The 20,955-nt window shown below is 35.4% G+C and overlaps 1 protein-coding gene and 1 long non-coding RNA gene across 3 annotated transcripts in view; one reads left to right on the forward strand and one right to left on the reverse strand.

Annotated features, from left to right (window-relative positions):
- The window catches only part of LOC110442966 (frizzled-5-like), a 144,302-nt gene extending 137,501 nt beyond the window's left edge, over positions 1–6,801 (reverse strand). The window contains exon 1 of the mRNA XM_021486865.1: positions 6,324–6,801. The gene's annotated coding sequence lies outside the window, so the exon portion shown is untranslated. The remainder of the gene's footprint in view (positions 1–6,323) is intronic.
- Positions 1–12,494, forward strand: part of LOC110442968 — a 101,922-nt gene extending 89,428 nt beyond the window's left edge. For both annotated transcript variants that reach the window (XR_002462059.1, XR_002462060.1), the window contains 2 exons: positions 1,670–1,750; positions 12,151–12,494. This is a non-coding gene — a long non-coding RNA (uncharacterized LOC110442968). The remainder of the gene's footprint in view (positions 1–1,669; positions 1,751–12,150) is intronic.
- The last annotated feature ends 8,461 nt before the right edge of the window (positions 12,495–20,955 follow it).

The following is a 20,955-nucleotide window of genomic DNA, read 5'->3' on the forward strand; positions in this document are numbered from 1 at the left end:
GGGGGGGTATGTAATAGAGAGCGATAGAAGCAGGTTATGTATAAGGGGGGTGGGAGTTGAGATATGATTTACCAGGTGAGAGAAGTGGGTTATGATGTATGAATGTGAAGCACTCGGGAGATTTTGGGAAGTGTTAGTCTGTCATCCCTGAAAAACCCTCAGCGGCAATGTGTGCGGTATATAGTGTACAGGGTCATAAACATCAGCAACAATTTTAGGTGAAAAGTGCCGTGTTAATTAGTAGCAGCTATAAAGTTACCATCATGTGGCTACAGTACCATGTCACTCGGCTGGTCTCAGAAATATAAGTCTATAACATTTTATTAATTGATAAGTTGTTACATTTGTACTTTAATTTTAAAGATTCATAATAAACGTCTGCTTTACATTCCATTCAGTTATAGCCTCTAGAAACAATATAGATTGATGACGACAGAATATCTATCACCGTGGTCTTACAGGGAGCGTAGTTAATGTAATATCAACAGTCACTCCGGATCAAAGCTTTCAAATAAGGATGTGACATAGTGGTGAAACCATTCAATTTCTGCTGAAGAGTCGTCCCATCACCAAAAGATAAATGGATTGAGTGATTATTTTTGATATTCATTTTATAATGACAAAATATATGATATAAAAAAAGAATGAAATGAAGGTTCAAATTATTGTTTGGACAGTCACCATTGGCAACTGGTCAGGGGGATAGGATGGGGAAGCCATACTAATCTCGCTTCCTAGACTTTAAAGTCAATTTACTGTATTTAATACTACTATTGGCTAAAAGCAATATTTTATTTCATTTGTCATATATTACAAGTACACATGCGAACAGAAATAGGATCTGACAACAAGATTTAAAATCTTATATTAAGCCGTCTCCCTTGAAATGTAATTACAATAGAGGAGTACTCTAACATGCAATTAGTTCATAAACATAAATGGTTTAAATTAACAGTTTGTGATAACACTGACTGTTTTATGTGATGAAGCAAAGACCATATGTAGGTATGATAAAAGGAAGGAAACAGTAATGAAGAGCACAAAAAGATCCCAGCCGGCCCCTAGAATACATCTAACTATTGGTAAGATGTGGACGTCTTGTATTTCCTTTATAGTACTTAAAGTATACTCCTCCTCGGGGGATCAAGCTAATCAAACCAGGTAATGTCACAGGTTTTATTAGTGATTTTTACCAAACTGTAAATGTGAGTACGGGTGTACTTGATAACATGTTTTTATTAGAATTACATCTTCGGTATAATTGTTAAGCATATACTGTTGAGGTTTTATAGAGAAACCTGTAGGCAATTTTAATTGGGGAAAACAAAGCACCATTTTCAGGAAATTAGGAAAATATATTTTTTCCCTCTAATATATATATTTGAACAAGATAGAAACATTTTCTGATACAACTGCGGTTGGTAGAGGAATCTTGTAAAGATTACTCCTTATGTTTTGGTGAATGAATTTTAACTTGATTTAGTATACCTTGTCCATGAATAGAGGGGATTCATTAATATTGCATCATTACACATGGTGCTCCTTGAGGGCAGAGTGGCAGCCGGGAGCAATAGGGAAAATGGAGCCAAAACACTTTCTCTAGTTGTAATTAGCAAATGTTAACAAAAACTGGTATAAATCATTGTCATTGCCACTTGTTATTTTTCAGGCTGATTTGAAATAAAGATGGCTGCCTTGAACCCTGATTTGCTAAGACATTTTCATGTCAATTTCCATCAGACAACTACAGGTAAATTATAACCTATTATTTGAACTGAATAATGCTCTCATGGTCCTTAGAAGAGATACTTCAATTTTTGGAGTTGATTTCAAAGCAAAGTTGCCATCTTGTCCTCTGAATTGCAGAGAGGTTTTACTACATCTCAATTCCACCTGATCAGTTATAACCAATGGGCAATCTTGTCATTGCCTATTTACCGGGTGTTGTTATTTTATTTTATTTAAGTGTTGATTTTGTTATTCATTTTAATCACATGAGCGAATAGCAAATCTGAGATGGGCACCTTCATTTAAAGTTTTCGAAAAATAGGCAACTTTTTATACAGCTAAGATAAAAAAAATCCTACGTTTTGGCCTCAAGCATCACTGACGAGCCTTAAAGGGACTTCTAGGCTGGAACGGCTGTATATATGATGTAGTGAAATATCTTTTACTGTATCTTATTACCAGATTTTCAAGGTACCGTTACCTGTGTGTGAACAGGTGAGTTATACAGGCCTGATGTGCCTCTTGTTGTTCCTTTGTTTTTTTAGATGTTAGAAGTGTGTAAAACCTGATCTGTGAGAGGAATGACATTAGTGTGAGGGTTTATCAGTAGAATGTGACATGGAGGGGACAAGACTAACGAGTCCGCGGTGACGGGTCTAGTTTTAATAAAAGCCAGTCATGTTGGGGTTAGCGGCACTGTCTCGTTACTGTCACCTTTCAGGGCTGTCCTCTACCAAAGATACACGCCATTATCTGTGTAGATTCCTGGTAGACATACAGAACATGTCATAACTGTACTCATCGCTGACACTTTTATACTTCTTACGAAAAACACCCAAATTGTGTTTAAACACAAAAATACCTTAAATTCTTTAAAAAAAACCCAAAAAAACTGAGGTACTTTTAAAATAAACTTGTTGATTTTATCAAAAATAATTCCAATGCTATCAACATTTTACTCTAGTCACCTACAGGATTGGGGAAAAACAATATTCTCATTGAAATTAGGGAGATGCATGTATTTCTGTTTTTTCTTTATTTTGGACAAAATGAAGCACTTTTTGTCAGGGGAAGCAGCCTATTTTCAATTGTGTGTATGAAGACAAAAAATCAATGAATTAACTAAAATTTGTGTAACAAAACGAATTAAAAAAATAAACTTAGATTCACATATTACGTTTATGTTAAATTGTTTGTACAGAGCCAGTTAAATGTTAAATTCAATCTAACAAATCCTTGCTGCATGCATCACTTGCTAAATAACAATTTATTTTATTCTTTTATTCAATTATTCTTTGTCGTTTACTTAATTAATATTGAGAGAACAGAAATTAATTTTTAAATATATTGAAACTAGTAATTAAATGATAATTGTGATTACCCATGGAAAACATAACATGAAAAAAACTAAATTCTCAAACAGATGAATCATTCAAACCTCCTCAAGAGATCTTCTCAATAAAAAGATCACAGCTGAGTGTGTTGATTTAAAGACACCACTTTTACAAACCCCAATTTTAGTTATTTTCATGTTAACTTAACCTGTATAAGTATTATAAGCACAGTAGTAACAGACCCCTTTATGGGAAGGTGGGTTTGAATACTGTTTATCTGAAATGTTTTCTGCAATTTAATTTTGTGCCTTTTTCGCCCTCCCTAAAAAGGGCAAGTTCATCACAACAGCGAATATAATATGCAACATATAAAATATAGTAAAAGAATGTGAACGGCGAAATTAACACTAGGAGAACATTGATTTTATTGGCAAAGGGCCAATATTTGACCAGGCAAAAGTGTCCCGTTATACAGTTTATGGATTATGGGAATACATTGCATGTCTGTGTTCATAAAGAAGTTTATACTATATATTATTTGCAGGCATGTGTTATTGATATACAATATCTATCTCAAATTTTCAAATTCCTACAAAAACGTTACTTATAATAACCTATAGTGATAACATTGTTTTTGTTATAAAAAAATACGAATTATTTAGTTACAAAATTTTCTTGATCACCATTGTATTTCAGCACTGGGGGCGGACGAATTGAGATATTACATGCAAGACTTTTTCCTTTACAAACAGGAATCAATTAATTCCTTAGAACCAAATTATTTGAATTAAGCAATCATTTCAAAAGCAAATCTCTTGGTGAAATTAAGTTTTGTTTTTCAACACAAAATGTAGAAATTAAATTAAGTGATAATAAAAACATTTGGAAACCAGTAAATAATTTATGTAAATCTCTCCCATCTCTTGAATAAAAACAAGTCTAAAAAATATTCTTCTGTGAAACCAGTCAATAGGAAGCAAATGTTTTCAGACATCTAATCTGTTTTAACAACAGTTTAAAACTTGTTAGTATTTTAGAGCACATAATGGCGAGAGAACTTGGAAACTTGATCTCCTGATCATTTTAAAGTCAAGCTTCAAAACATAAATCAGCTTCTCAAGACAAAAATGATGCGTTTTAGCATCTTTTTAAATGTGGATGAGATAACGGTGTTCCAGGTTCTCCAATATAAAACATGTAATGTCGTAGTGTAGAGGAGATTATATCTGGTCTGGTAACATGTGTTTAGCAGTATAAGTCACCCAACACCACCTACCTGTCCATCAGTCATCGTCAGTCGGGTGTTTGTAAAGGGTACACAATTCTATAATACTCACCAAGACTCTAGGATACATCAGTCATTGTCAGTCGGGTGTTTGTAAAGGGTAGACATTTCTATAATACTCACCAATACTCTAGGATGCATCAGTCATTGTCAGTCGGGTGTTTGTAAAGGGTAGACACTTCTATAATACTCGCCAAGAATCTACGATACAATAGTTTCCAGGGAATAAGTCTTCATATTAGTCTTGGTACCCGGATGAATAGATTCTCTAGTAATACTGAACTATTGAACTGTTAATATATATACTTGTGAAATAGATTATATGGATCAATCCTCATGCCTGCCAAGTCCTCAGCAATGTTATGAGGGTCATAAATGGTCAAAACGAAGGTCAATTAAGCCTGCAATGCAGGTCATTTCAATATGTAATATTCCCAAGTCATCAAAATCAGTAGAAGTTGCCTTTAAATTATAACAAATTACCTTTTATTTGTTGTTTTGTGTGAAGACCATTTTAAAATCAAAACCTATAAATGGTACCCGACTTTTACATGTTTTTAATGTTAAGCTAATTAGCATTGCAAATACTGAAGATTAAAAATATTCCGAATCCAGCACCAAAGTCATAGAAATAATTTGCAGGTTGACCTGCACAATTATGCTCACAACTTTGCAGGTGTCTGGGGTGTCAATCCACCACTGGAATGGTCACAGATCAAGGTAGTCTCCCTGTGTCAGAGCCTCTAAGTTACCGGTAGGTTCAAGTTCAAGTTCTTTATTCACCAAAAGTCTTAAGACTTATAGGTACAAAGTAATCATGATATATTGTACATGTATATATGTTATAGGAGAGTGACTATAAGCATACAAGTGCAAACTAAACAAAGAACATAATACAAAAGCACAAAAATTATAAATACGTGTAGCTAATTAATCAATTTCGCCGCTTAGTGGCTAGATATAAATATTTACCTAGATTTGACAACCTTTTGACATTATTTACAGATAAAAGTTGGACAAGTTTGTAAACAGAGGGACTCTTATAATAATACTTCTTTATATACTTTAACCTCAAATCATTATAAAAAGGACATACAAAAATGAAATGAAATTCGTCCTCGACGTCTCCCAAATCACATTTGCTACAGTTTCTATTTCTGCGAATGATATTATTGTGTCTACCCTTTTCGATATTCAGTTGATGAGACGACGTTCTAAATTTAGTTAACATATATTTGTATTTTGTTTCAATATGTTTACGGAGATAAAACTGAATACTATGACTGTCTATAAGATATTGATATAGTCTACCTTTTGATGAAGCTGCTATCTTTGCCAACATATTTTGCTTAGTAACATCTTTCAATCTGTGTTCAATAATTTCAAAAGTGTTTACCAATGGTAGATTCGATTCAAAAATATAACCAAGACCTAGGGCAGTTAATTCATTCTTAATGTTACAAATCCACGGATCATTNTTTTAGCTTTCTTGTAACAATTAATGGTAGTCTACTGTGTGACATAGTCCTGATATTAAATCACATTCAAAGGCTTAAACTTTTCAGCTTACTCGTTTCATGCTCAGAATCAAGAGACATTACATAGTGATAAAAAGTGTTGGGTTTTTAGGTGGTTTGGAAAATTGAATGCTTTTCTTAAAGAAATATCATAACAAATCGCGTAAGAGACTGACAAAAATCAGTTTTCCATGCATGGATTCTGATTTTGTAAAAAAATTCTTTAAATCATAACCTGCCCTAGCTATTCTTGGCAATATTATTAGGGTCATATATGGTGAAATGAAGGTCAATTAAGCCTACTAATTGCAGGTCAATTCAGTATGTAAGTGGTCCAAAGTCATCAAAATCAGTAACAGTTGCATATAAACTATACTAGTGTGTATGCCTGAGAAGGCCCTACATCGTACGAATAACAAATTCTACGATGAATATAATTAGTTAGTCAATCTCACTTACCTGTTTGTCTTGGTGAAGAGGTCGGAGGATTTCTCAGACAGTGTAATATCAAGATACGATTTAGTATCTTTGTCCACCGAGACAGCTGTTGCACACTATCAGCGGTAACTAGACAGATGCCGTGGTAGCAGTCACTCGTAACATATAAGAAAGTTACCAACAGTGCCAGTAGATTTATACTGATAGTTGCAGAATTATTTCTGTGGCAGAATCGTATTCTATAATTACTGTTTGTGGCATCCGAGTAATACCAATACTTGCAGCAGTGGCATCAATTCTGTGGCTGTTGGCAGTGCCGAGTTACTTATATATTCACATGTGGCATTCTCCCTGCGGTGGCATTTGTTTGACTGGTACCGATCGTGGAAGCGATCATGGGCTTGTTACCAGTGGACGTAGCGATCTTTTTCCCCAGCTAATTCTCATCGCATTAAAGGTTAAATTTTATCCAGAAACTGATTCAACACGCAAAACAAAAATAGATGTATAATGTCGGAATATGTTGCAGGAAAAAGCGATAAATACCCGATATTTGACTCAACCAGGAGACCTGCACAATTTCCGTATCTCAAGTAGATGTCCCAAGAATACAAAACATTGGCTCTGGCTCATGTAAAATGCCACAGCTCTTGATTGTGGAAGTAAAAACAAAATCCACAAAGTACGCCAGGAACACGAGATGAACTTTTTCGGGGATAAGGCAGAATGTATTTTTTATATAAATATCGCTAACATGGCGGGTCAACCTTTGTGCATTATTTTTGCTCCTATAACCCTCTCTGAAGTATGTCCAAAGTGTTCAGCTTGTTAGATAAAACGTTTGCTCTGTAGCCCACTAGAACCAGCACATTGGGATAGGGAAGCTACACAGTCTGGTGGAGTATGAGAGCTTACAAAAACATGTGTCATTCCTCATAGTTGCTATCTTATCTTCCGTGATAACACTGGGCTGGTAACAGGACCCTCCCTCCACATAACTCCTCTGTCACACAAACCAGCATCATCACAGGATCCACACTGGTCTCGCACTCAAATATCTACACCTATGCTACATTAATTAGTCTTCATTTTCATTATCATTTTTTTCTGGAGTTGCTGTAAAAGTTGGGGTATTTTTGGTGAATTTTATCGGGCAAGAATGATACGGAGTGACCATGCATAAAGATGTTAGAAATTAATAACCTTAACAAAATCTGGAAAAGGGGGCAGCAAAATATATCTGGAGCAGGGACACCAATAATAGATCTCCAACTGGAGCAGCAGCAATAGATCTGTAGCAGAGATCTAAACAGATCTGGCCCGGAGCTCATCAAACAATCGTAAACTTGAAATTTTGCTTAGCTAATCACATGTGACGTTACTTTTCGTGACATTATTTCACTCATTCACCCCTGAAATTTTATAATGAACCTTTGATCCTTTGAATTGGAAGAGTTCAGATGTGTCTTCAGGGGTGAATGAGTTAAGGTTGGTAAAGTGAAAATTTCGGACAATTTTAGAATTAAGATTGTTTCGTGATCTTTGGGCCAGGTACATGGACAACAACATATTAGGCATGTGAAAATAAACTCCGCTTTGAAACTTGGCTTATTACAAATTTGCAAATAATTCTAAAATTGTCCGAAATTTAAACTTTATCAACCTTAACTCATTGAATATAATTGATAAATACATTACATTCTTCAAACAAATGATTTGATGAAGTAGGATGCTTACAGCCATGATATTTAGTCTGTGGTGAAAGCTCTTAGAAGTTTGTTTAAATAACTGACCTTGATGTCAATGTCACAGTGGTCAAATGTGAAAAAAAATTCAAGCCACTCATAATCACTTGGCCAAAATTCATAGTCACAGGGGATGGAGGTTTTATATACTTAACTTCTTTTAATGAACAATAATGCTTAGAGTAATAATATTGGCTTGCAGCTGGCAGGGGTGAGAATCTTTGAAATTTGATCAAATAAATGACCTTGATACATGTTTGAAGCCAGGGTTCAAATGTGTATGAATCTTTGAACTACATCTAATGAGTTACATGCCATAGAGTAATATTTGGCCTGTAGTTCACTGATGGGAAGGTTTGTGGACATCTGTGGACACCTGTGGACATCTGTGAACATTTCTGGTAAAGGAGTCCTAAGAAATGATTTCCTGGGTATGTGTTTAACGGACATGTCAAATTTGGTTGACATTTAATTGATATATGCATTATGAAACTCCTGTCCACTATATTTTATTATGCTCTAAGAATGACGGTAGGGTTGGTGTTACTGCAGTTTCCTGTTTCTGTCACTTCATCGGGCTAACTTTTAATTTTGGTAAGTTAAAACACCGCTCATTGGGTGGAAGAAAAGTGAAATCTCTATAATCACTCTTGGATATATTTTAATTGCTTATTTGCTGCAAAAGCTCTTTTTTAATTGGTTTCAGGCCCAAAACTATTTAACCCTTTCACCACTGTAGACTATAATGAACTTATCCAGATCAATGCATGGTAAAGTTTATTCAAGTTACATAGGGCTGAAACGGTAAACATTTTAAGAGGACTCAACATTTTTTAAATAGCAAAGCATTTGATGCCATTCTTCATAAGCAAATCAACACCATTTCTTTTGGACAGCTAAATTAGATGCATTTCATGTTATTCAACTATATTACCTTAACCAATCTTCAAGGTCATAGGTCAAATATTATGACTTGGTAAATCAGCTATTGTCAGGGTCCACCATCACTAGGAACTTTTTGTCACATATGACATAAGTTGTTTAAATGTAAGAGCCTGAACCAAACCAAATCAAACCAAAGTCTACCCTTGTGAGATGTTATAACTGGAACCAAACCAAATCAAACCAAAGTCTACCCTTGTGAGATGTTATAACTGTGACTGGTGAAAATAAGCAGACATTGTGTCTATGTTGCTGATCTGTTAGGGAAGCACTCACCATTTCCATTACCTTATCAAAGAGTGTTTACAGTGAGTGACAGAAATTATAGAGAATACATGTGTACAAATCTTCGTATCAGAAAATCGTGTCGGTTTTAAGATCTATGTGTGATGTCATTGACCTGTTTTGTATCTTCAATGTCAGGTTTGTGTACAGTATGACCTCACAAGACATTTAACTATACTTCGTATAGTGCCATCATCTTGTAGCATTTCATGTGGACACCATGTGTTGGCTCTGTGTAGAGATATACTGTGAAAATTAATGTTGATATACAAGTTATCATGAATCATAGGTTACTGAAAGGATCTGTGCAGGAAACACAACTATATATATGTGTGTGTGTGTGGTGAGTGATTTTGTAAATATGTTTGTACCTTTTTTGTAGCTTAGTGGCTAAACCAAAACTTAAGTACACTTTCCCATGATGCTTTGGAATTTTCAGACAATTTCTATTTCATTTAATACATCACTTTATCAACTTTCAAAGTCACAAGTGTCTAATTATGGAATTCTGCAAACAATTTCAACTAAATACATTAATAATATTGGGCTTGGTAGTAAGGGCTATGGATTTTGTCTAAAAAATGACCCTGGCTAACTTTTTTAGACACCAGGGTCAAATGTGTGAAATTGACCTAATACAGCTTGTTTAAAACAACCTGTAGGCCATGGGTGGTGACATGTGTTCCAAAGTTCAGTGGGAAATATCTGTACTATCTATTCAACTAAATGACCTTGAACAACTTTAAAGGACAAAAAGTGAAATTTAGTTGTAATCTTCCAATAAAGATCCATAAGTTATTGAGTAATGCTACAGTATTTAGATTACACAGTCAGCTTGCTTTCTAACAAGTTCGTTTAAATAAATTTAACCTTGACCCTTTGGCAAGGTCATTGATATGAAATTTGGCCTCTTGTTTTACTAGTATGAACATCCCTTTTCATTATCATAATTTGTTAACTTTCTTTAAGAAAGTGTATTATGGTTTGGTTGGTTTTATTTTGTTTAATGTCTTTTTAACAGCTAAGGCCATTTAAGGATGTGCCTCCGTGTGTGTTGTGTAAGCGTACATGCTGTATGTGTGCCGGAGACAGGGTAGCGGTACACTGCCTCCTCATGACCACATGTTTGAGTGTATATTGGCGTTATTGTGTACTTGTGATGTATGATGACTTTTGCTTGACCCGATATCTAAACTGGGTCTTAAAAAAGATTTTTTTAAAAAGATAAGATAAAAAACCCAAAACACACCCAATATAATTAAATTCAACTCCAACATGTGGTCAGTCTAGTTAGGAAGTATAGCTACACATATACAATGACAAATGGGATACAGTGCAAATTAACAAAATACTCCAATATTAGCCAAATATTTAAACTGGTGAAAAATGGAACTCTTCCCTGTTATTTACTGAGTAAATGATTAAGGTAATGTTATTCAGTATAAAGTGTTAGAATCTGCTGGCTTAATCCTAGGTTATTGTGAAATTAATGGTCTGTCCAGGACGTTGGGGGTGAGGTGGTTGGGTTAGGCGGCAGTGTACCGCTTCAGTCTCTTTTAGACCTGCCTCACCTCTCTCTAATGAAGACCAATGGAGGTGTCATTTAAGATTCAGCGTTCCTTATCGACCACTTCTGACAGAACCCCACTGATAGGGGGTCCCTCATTTTTTTTGTCAAAAGATAGGGGCCCGAGAAATGCCAGCTATATTCACGGGCTTGTGTCTAATTACAAAAGTTCTCTTGATATCTCGCAAAATAAATCTGCTATAATGATGGTGGGTTTGATATAACAAGCGCCTTTTCATCGATGCTGTCAGTCAACAGGGACCACGGTCCTGGAGTCTAACACTGGCCGGCAGTCGGGGCAGTTAGCACACAAAGCAGGGGATCATCCTTCAGCAACTAAAGGACTAAATGGTCAAAGTTTTTTCTTAGTCTAATGTTTATCAACAGGGAGAGAAGTAATGAGTGTGGGGTTGGCTGGGCTTTGTGTTTGGTATGGGGCACCTGCTGTAGAGTACCAGGGCAGGGTTATCTCCCCAGTCACCGCGGCAACAGGCACATGGCAACCGGTGCAGCCAAGGTGGGAAATAATGGAAATAAAAATCTGTGTTATATGGGAGGCTTGTCATGAAAGTTTACTGATATCTGAAAACTTACACCTGTAGATTTAAGAACTCGTTCAGTTTTGGAAATTTATTTGTTACATTCCATGTGTAGTGTCCAGAAGTGAAGTGCTGCTGTGTTTGTCATTTCTGTAGTAGTAGTAAATACCAAGTGTAATGTTTTGCATAAAATGAATCAGAAAAAGAAGAAAAGATTGCAATATAAAAGTACTAATAAATTATTTTCATCACTGTGAAGTTTAAAAAAGGGAAGTTCACTAAGTAATAATGCATACTGTTGAGAATAACATATATGTATATGTTTTATGCAAACAGAATGTCTAACATCTTTTGGCTACCATAAGCTACATGTACGTCTTCCTTCAGCCATACTGACTGGTGGTTAGACAGTGGGTGTAAGATTCGGTAATGTGATATTAATCAATATGCTAAGTTCATCCAAATTTACCACCAAGTAGAGACTTGATTTTGGAGAAAGCATGTTCATATTTTGATATGTCCGGTTTAATCAATTTATTTTCAACATTTGAAATACACTTGTACATTGAATTTTGAACATACAGCAAAGTTCTCACATGTCAAAAGAAAATTGAAATGTCGATTCAAGAACAAAGCCACAAAAGCTCCGAGGTGATGTTTGAGAATGGTAGCCAGTTGTTTCTGGTAGTATATATTTACGGTATACTCTTATCCATGGAACTATCAGCTGATCCAATCTACAGCACCCTATCTTTTTTTGTACTTTATAGATTTATCTCCCCTTGGAGAAGTCTCCACTCAGCACAGCTGCCCTCCATGTCACTGAGGTGTAGCTGATGACAGATCCCTGGAATAATTGATCTGAACTGTTTCAATGGAAATAATCTGCCCAATTAGAATCCACAGGAATACAGATTAATGACAGATCTAAACCTTCAGTCCTGATATTTTTCCAGCATAGACATTTGGATTATAGCCCTGTGGAAAATAAATAGGTTGAGTACATTATGTGCTTGATACAAATCGAGGTAGAGAAACAAACGAGATGGGATACCTCTGAATATACAATTTTAGTCCCGATACAAAGGTGGTCTTGATAAATAAAGATTATATTGCAATTACAATGAATGCATTTATTTGTTACTTTTTAACTGGATCGCTATAATCTCCACCTAGCTATTGCCGATTTCCTATGGTCCACCTAGCTATTGCCGATTTCCTATGGTCCACCTAGCTATTGCCCATTGTCCATAATCCACCAAGATATTGACCCTATAGCCCATTGTTCATGGTCCATGCTACTTTTTTACATGAATTGTTGAATAGATCCTTCTCAAACTTGTAAGTAGGATCCATTTGCTCCTTAGTTTTGCATGATTGTTTCTCAGAAAGTACTGAATGGGAAAATGACTTCAACCTGCTTTAGATGTCACAGAGCTCAACAACACTTCAAACGACTTGTTCTGAAGAACTAAACCGCATGGATTAGTAAGATTGGGCTGGTAACTGCTTGGGATAGAGCAAACAAAGTTTGAGAAGGAAAATGACCTCGACCTACTTACAAGGTTACAGGGATAAATATGTCAAACACTTCAAACAACCTCTTCTGTAGAACCGAAAAGCATAGAATCATATGATAAGATTTGGCTGGTAGCTTCAACGGATTGAGCCGACAAGTTTGCGATTGAAATATTTATAGCACAGTATAATATTTAATGAGAATAATTTGCTACGACTGCTTAAATATCCAGGTGAGCGATACAGGCCCTCTGGGCTTCTGGTTTATCGACACATTCTGGTAAATGATGCCGATTCTTTCGCGCTTTGGGATGAATAACTGATTTTAGATGTGCACACCTACATTAAAAAGAGGTTTCAACACAAAATCTTATTAATTACAAGTGAATACGAAGTAAAGGTTATTTGCTCCATGATACAATGCATAAAATATCATGATAAACTAAACATCTCAGTCCGTTGAAATGATAATGTTCATAATGTTCATGTTAATTTAATTTTCGTTTTTATAAATATACTTTAATCACAAACACACAAACAACCGGTACAGATGACGATATACGTTATTGTGATAACGAACATGGTCGTCAAATAATTATATATTCAATGGAATATATTGAGTAATTGGCATGAATACATTTGCTTTGATAATAAATTCAAATTCAAATTTATCACACGTTTCGTTACTAAAATGGTATTTCTATGACTATCCAGTTGAGCCTTGTTGATCAAGTAACAACTTATCTTATACCCCATTATCCAGGAAGTTTTTAGAGGAGCTTTAAGCTTTTAAAATTCATACTTTCTACACCAGATCATTCCCATTAGGACTGCAACAAATCTCTGAAACATTTACAAAATGATAGAGTGACCAAGGAAATGAGAGATACTTATTTGTTACACTAGAAAACTGGAGTCACGATTTTGTATGTCATAAGTAGAAAGGAAAACCAAGTTCAAGTTCTTTATTAACTTTGAGTCTTGCGACTCAACAGTGTAACACATATACATGATATATATATATATATATATATATATATACTTTCTCATAACATTGACAAATATCGAAAATACTAATAAATACACAGACGAGACAAAACACTCGGAGAGCATAACTACTTATGTTAATAAAGCTCTTCTTGAATTTGCAGCTTTAATGTATTTGGCCAATTTTGCTAATTCATTTGTGTTTTGTCCGTTAAATAACTGAATTAATTTAAACATGCTCGGTTTTTTACAATAGTACTTTTTTAAAAATTTCTCACGTAAATCAGAATAACAGGGGCATTTAAGAATAAAATGAAATTCATCTTCGACATCATCTATATCACAAGCGGTACAGATTCTTAAAAGTCGCGGAATATTTTGATAACGACCTTTCTCTACATTTAAATTATGGGCTGAAAGCCGAATTTTTGTTATTTCTTTTAAGTAACCTTTCATAAACGATTTTCTTAAATAACCCTGTATACCAACTTCTTTGTTAAGACATGTATAAAAAAATCCTTTTGATGATGTTCTAATTTGTTCTATACAATCTTGTCTATAAATATCTAAAAGTCTTTCTTTAATTATAATCAAACAGCTATTATCAATGTTATCTGTTTGCCATATGTAACCTAGACCTATTCTATATAATTCATTCTTGATATTAATTACCCATTTGTCGTTACGCACTAACATGTCTTCATAACATGATTTTAAAATGCAATTATCGGTATTTATAATCTTTATCCAATACTTAAAAATTCTGAATTTCCTCAGCAGTGATAATGGATATCTACCAAGCTCTAAATAGACCATAGCATTACAAGTATTTTTACGCACACCGAGTAATTTTTTACAAAACATAATATGTATTTTTTCAACATCCGGGGCTTTATGAAAACCCCATATTTCTGAACCGTAACACAAAATACTGTTTACATATGTATCAAATACTGATAGTTGGGTTTCAATATTAAAATAATTATTACGACATACATTCATAACTGAAAATAAAGCTTTCCTTCCTTGATCTGCTATTTTTTGCTGTGTTTTTCTGAAAGTGCCGTTGTAATTTAACAACATACCTAGATAATTAAATTCATTTACGATTTCCAGACTTGGCTAAAGGCATGTAAAACATGTCTGTCTATGTTTGTGCCTACATTGATGCAGGTCTAATTAGAAATGAAAGGACACATTACCTTCAACATTTCAAATTAATATCACTTGGATTGTAATATCTCAATGTCTACCAAGATACTTCAACTTTTTCCTGTGTTCTTGAAAACGTCAAGCCCACTGGCACCGGCTTGCTGGTTTTACATACGTAAACAATTACTGCCTCTTCCCTGTATCTGTCTCAGTTTTACTTTTTTGATGATTAAAAAATAAATATCTAAACAAATTTTACAATTCCTATCTTAGTTTATCCAGGACATCTGAAGTATCTAGCAAATTGTAACAAAAAATACCCGAAGAAATCCCTTTTGAAATGCGTTTGTTTAAAACTGTCAGCATGTTTTATCAGTGGATGTTACACAGTGTAGAGACGGGAAATGGTGTTTTTTACGGCATTGTTGTTACTAAGGCTTTACTCTACTCGATCCATTATATCAAGATTAGCTGTATGTTATAAGGAAATATTAACGGAAATTGGTTTGTTATATTTAAGGTAATCAAGATTATCAGTTTACATGTAGGAAATGACCATGGTACTGGTAGAATCAAACCTTTATTATGAGACCACCAACCTGGCCAAAAAGTGTTCTCTTTATATATAACTTAAACTAACAACGGGAGTGATTTGTATACGCCAGTCAAATTTGACGGAAGTACATTGTATTATGGTATGGGGTTGTCCGGCCGACCAGCCGGCCGGTTTAAACTTTTGTTTGTCCGGCAATATCCTCCTACATTTTTCGACCGATTTCTTGGAAACTTCGTGTACACTATAATCATGATATGAAGTTGTGTCTCCCATAAAAGAATTTTGATTCGACAATTTTTTGGAAAAGTTATTGTCCTTTGTTCATTTCAGTATTTGATTTTTTTGTCCGGAGATCTTCTCCTACATTTTGTATAGCATGTCAGCTAACCACTCTTAAAATGATGCAGATCTTATTTCAATGAAGGAAGTATATATCACTATATGGCATTCGACGGGAGTATGTTGTTCCGCCCCGCGGTACTCTTGTTCAATGTTTAATTAAAGTTATTATTTTATATGATATGGACATAGAGGCAAGTTAATGCCTGCGTCCATCATGTATCCTATTAAATTCTATTGAATTAAAAATGGTCTACCTTTACAAAAGTGGTCTCTTTATAAAGATGGATAGATGATAATAATGTGCCAGCTGTGGAAATGATGTTTGTCTCAGCTTTCAAACTTGATTAATGGTGTGTATTTATGAGGTAACATTTCTAAAGCTAAATAAGGAGAATAAAGTAAATAAAGGTTTGAACGAGATAGTTTGCTAGTGCTAGACAACTATTCCGTCTTTGTGTATTGCAGAGTTATCTTCTCTTGGGGGCAGGTATTGATTGTTACGTCATTGGTTTGTGTGAGAAAATTACGTCGTTTTCTCCAAAATTGATGACGTTACTCTCACAAACAAGTGACGTAACAATCAATCCCTGCTCCCAAGAGAAGATAACTCTGCAATACGCAAAGACGGAATATACATTGTACGTCCAGTCTTATAGCATTTGATAACAATCGATAATTACATTTCTTCACCACTTGACAACAATCCAAATATGGTGTTGAAGATGTGCTCCTATAATGACTTCTGTGTTGAAATCATATGGAAATTCGTGGTTATCGACTTTCCATCTCGTCCTCCTGACTTCCTCTCCTCCAACAGATGGAAGGGGAAACATATTATTGAGGCTACTAGCAACACCATCCCGGGATCTTCCCATAGTTTAAAACATTCTTTTAAAATTAGAGTAGAAAATTCAAGTATGGATGTTGGTTATGGAGAAGCAGGGGATCAACAGTACCGAACCAAAAGGACCCCTAATTCATATTCCTAGCTCATCAATCCGACCCGCCGCTCTCCTATACACGTAATACCATCAACCACAGATAATCTACGTCAACAGTCATCTGTTAAGATGAATCAGAAAAGAACAACTCTGCTTCAATATCATAAGATGACAAAAGTGGTCGAAACCCACGATTGTTTTCAATCTACAACCTTGCTTTAAGATCAATCCCGGTTTCTTAATGAATCTGACACAAAAATCACTGAGATATAGACTCTGAAATCTGGCTTCAGTGTCACTTCGTGTCCCGATATGGTCGACACAAAAATAGCAAAAGTACCAACTCTAGAGTATTGTTTCGATACAACATGACAAATGTAAAGGACATGATTGTTTGAGAGACTGAACTGCCCATTTAATGAACTAGATTTCAGCTTAAAGTTGTAAAGATTTAACGTCAACTGTCCTCACGTGCTTCTGTTCTATCTCCAATAAAGTGAATGTAAGTGAATGATATGTTGATGTGGAATTACGAGACATGGGATCCATGTTTAGAATGCTGTCTTCCGTCAGGTGCCTAACGACCGTGTTCATTAGTGTGTTTACCACATTCGTTCACGGCTCACCTGTCATCAACGGTCCTTTTGATGTGCCGTCCGTCATTAAAGCTGAAAGGGTCCATCATTGTGCATATCATCTGGCAACAGTTGGCCCAAACACTGTAAGGCTGGTCGTTCTGTAGCTGCAAGTCGCTATCACCCGTATTATACATTTATTGCTTTTTGTTGAGGTCAACAAGTGGTTTTATCAACCTGAAATCAACTAGATTGAGTGAGGACGATATTGGGGAAGGTAATGAAAAACACGCAATGAAATATTTGAGATAAAATCCAGTGCAAAAGCCTACAGAAGTAGTCAGAGTTTTGAATAACTGTGGTGCGCTGTGGACAGTCTGACACAATAATGTTAGAACCGTAGTTCAGCCAAAGGCGTCCTTTCCCTATTTCCCCCCGTCATCAAGTTAGTGTTTTAAGTGAAAAATATCTAAATAAAAATGTCCCAATCGACAAACTTGGAACAAACGTGGTTGAATAGTATAAGCGCCATTGACTTTGAATTTAAGAAATGATTAGAAACATATCTATTCATCTATTGAATACGTCTTTACCTGTATTTACGGTATATTTAAAATTTGCGATCGAATCCTCTCACTTAATTGAAGAATGAAAACAGGCTGCTATAGTGTCTTAACAAGTAGCATTAATGAGGTAGTCGATGAGATCCTGAAAGTCGTGAAGATGACAGCACTCGGGTAATCGAATATTATATTGTTATTGGGCTATTTAGTATTCCTTCTTGTCGTTTTTAATCGGTAATGTTTAATCGGTCAAGCGTGGTTATTATTGTCTCATACGAACATGTTATCCTCGACTTCTAACAGGACTTCCTAGATATCGCTTTTCTGACCAAAGTAGAATCCGATTACATTTTAACAGCCATACGAACTTACCCAATGGCTGTTTACAGGAAGGTTTTTAATAACGCTTGGATATATTTTGTTTGTTTTGAAGATGGGTGACTGCTAGTTTTCGGCAATACTTTTTTTTTTCAAATAAGAAGAGTATCTTTCTCTCAGTATCAAAGCTTCTAAAACCAAATATGATCAGTGAGAAAACAATAATATTCCTATTATATTGTATTATTATATAATATGCAGCATTTTATTAACAAAAGGACCCGTCCTTTACAACACATGTACAAAGAAACCATGTGCTGCTGGTTACCTTAAAGCCAAGCCGAATGGGATTTTGTAGCGTAAAAAACATTCAGAACGACGTCATAATTTCGTATCTTTGATATTAATATATATAACGCATTAAAGCAAGTTATAATGTCAACGATCCGCAAAAATACACAGAAATCGATTTCTCTTTGACGAAAGAAATGTACAAAGCGAAAAACAAGTTATCATCCAGTATTGCACGAGAGACATAAAAAAGCCAACAACATTCAGAGTCTAATGATATTGAACAAAGTTAAAATGTGCAGCAAATCGTTTTCGAACATGATAAAATTATAGTGAACTAATTACTTCATCACGTGCAAAATTACTCACCCAAACAATTGCCAATGAAGAACACGGTTTTATCTAGTAACGACCAAACATACGAACATGTAGTGAGCTGTTCCAAAGTGTTAGTTCATCCTTCATTGACTGTACAGAATGTACATCATTGTCAGTAACAATGAAACCATAATCATAAATACAAAGTAACAGGAACGTCACGTTCGTTTTAGATAGCCGGAAATGATTTACCGAGATCATGATCTATTGCGCACTACCGGAAGTACAATTCATTGTGGTTTATAAGTTCAGAGTTTAAAAAACATTGTCAGGTTCACGGGGTACTGGTATATGATCCTTTCAACCATTTTATAGACTGACTATGTAACGGTAATTGTTACGACAGAATCACTTTTATAAAAGGGATCTGCTGCTCGTCAACCTCCACTTCGGTTACCCGTAAGTTTGACATGAATGATGACAGTTATGATAATCCGTTATTGACACTCCTCATCATCCAACCTATCGTTATAAAGAGGGGATATAACTTTGATGACAATGGTGGGACTTTCCTCATGTGCTCGTATTGACGCGCTCATTTCGAAACAGACCAAGAAACTGTTTGGGGTTGGAGTAAAAACAAGAGAATACCAAAGTATAAACAAACCAATAATTTACGACGAAATCAATTAAAATACAGTGAAATATGAACAAAGGTAATATGTACATGGAAACCCTTCGAAGGAGAAAAGTACAACTAAAATAAGACCAGGTGTCCTGGGAGTATAAGCGTCTTCTTGACCATTGACGACACCCGTTCTGTAACTCCGTCATATCCAAGTTTTAGTACGTCCTCACATCGAGAACTAGAAGAGATACTGAGCATAATCCTGAACCCAATAAAATATCAAGGCAGATGGTACGACGACTCCAGATGTGACTTCAGAAACGAAACGATGTTGTGGACCAGCCGGTGCAGTAACTGAAGTGTACAGAAAAACCATGCTTTCACGGGGAAATAAAAAACTTGATTTATCATGGAGTAATATCGAGAATTATGTGGATGTTGTGCTTTACGGGGTTCCGTCAACGACGGAAAAAGCCACACAGAGCTAACAACTTCCTCTTACGATGGCTAGGAGTACTTACAAGCTTTACCTACATTTGTCCGTACATCAAAGCTTCATTTCCCGCATATAAAGCATTTATGGAGGCACGTTCTTAAATGACCTTTACTGTATACAACCAACCCACCTTTCGCGCTTTCATTCCTAATAGAAGAGTTCAAATTACACATATAAATAATGTTCTCTTGTCTCCGAAACATAAAATCACCGCAATAGTGGTTTTGGTCTACAAAAGTGTGCAATCATTACATCTGTTAAGACGTCGGGTAAAACAACCGTAATATCATCGCATTGGTAAAGTTTTCTCTTCCGCGAAAACGTACGAACATCACTCGTAGTTCCCTCCTCTACAAATAACAGTTTCCATGTTTTGTCTAGCATTGCGTTACAGTTTTGCATTTGTCCGTGTGTGTTGGCGTTGTTTAAATTGTAACTTGATATATACAAATGGTGTCGCAAATATGATTTGTTTGAACATTTATTTTTAAATAAATAAAGAATAGCTGAAGATTTTAAAAATGCAGTCATTGAACTAGTCATATATTGTCTCAACTACAAAAACAAAACAATTCGTAACAAGCATTCCGGTAATCTGAGAAGTTGTCTGCATAGGGAACACAACCATTGCATTGTTGAAATACACAATATCATTCTACTACGGTCAAGTAGTGTATCAAAATGCCTTGAATTGCCCTCACTGATCTTTCTTGTGATATTTCCCCGTGTCTTGAATTGTTGTCTGGTCAGCACCACATCGATTTACCCTGTAGGAGCGATGTCGAGTCCTCGTGTCGTGGATTGTTGTCTGGTCAGCACCACATTGATTTATCCTGTAGGAGCGATGTCGAGTCCTCGTGTCGTGGATTGTTGTCTGGTCAGCACCACAT

This window comes from Mizuhopecten yessoensis, unplaced genomic scaffold (assembly GCF_002113885.1).
Source record: "Mizuhopecten yessoensis strain PY_sf001 unplaced genomic scaffold, ASM211388v2 scaffold716315, whole genome shotgun sequence".
NCBI classification, from domain to species: Eukaryota; Metazoa; Mollusca; class Bivalvia; order Pectinida; family Pectinidae; genus Mizuhopecten; species Mizuhopecten yessoensis.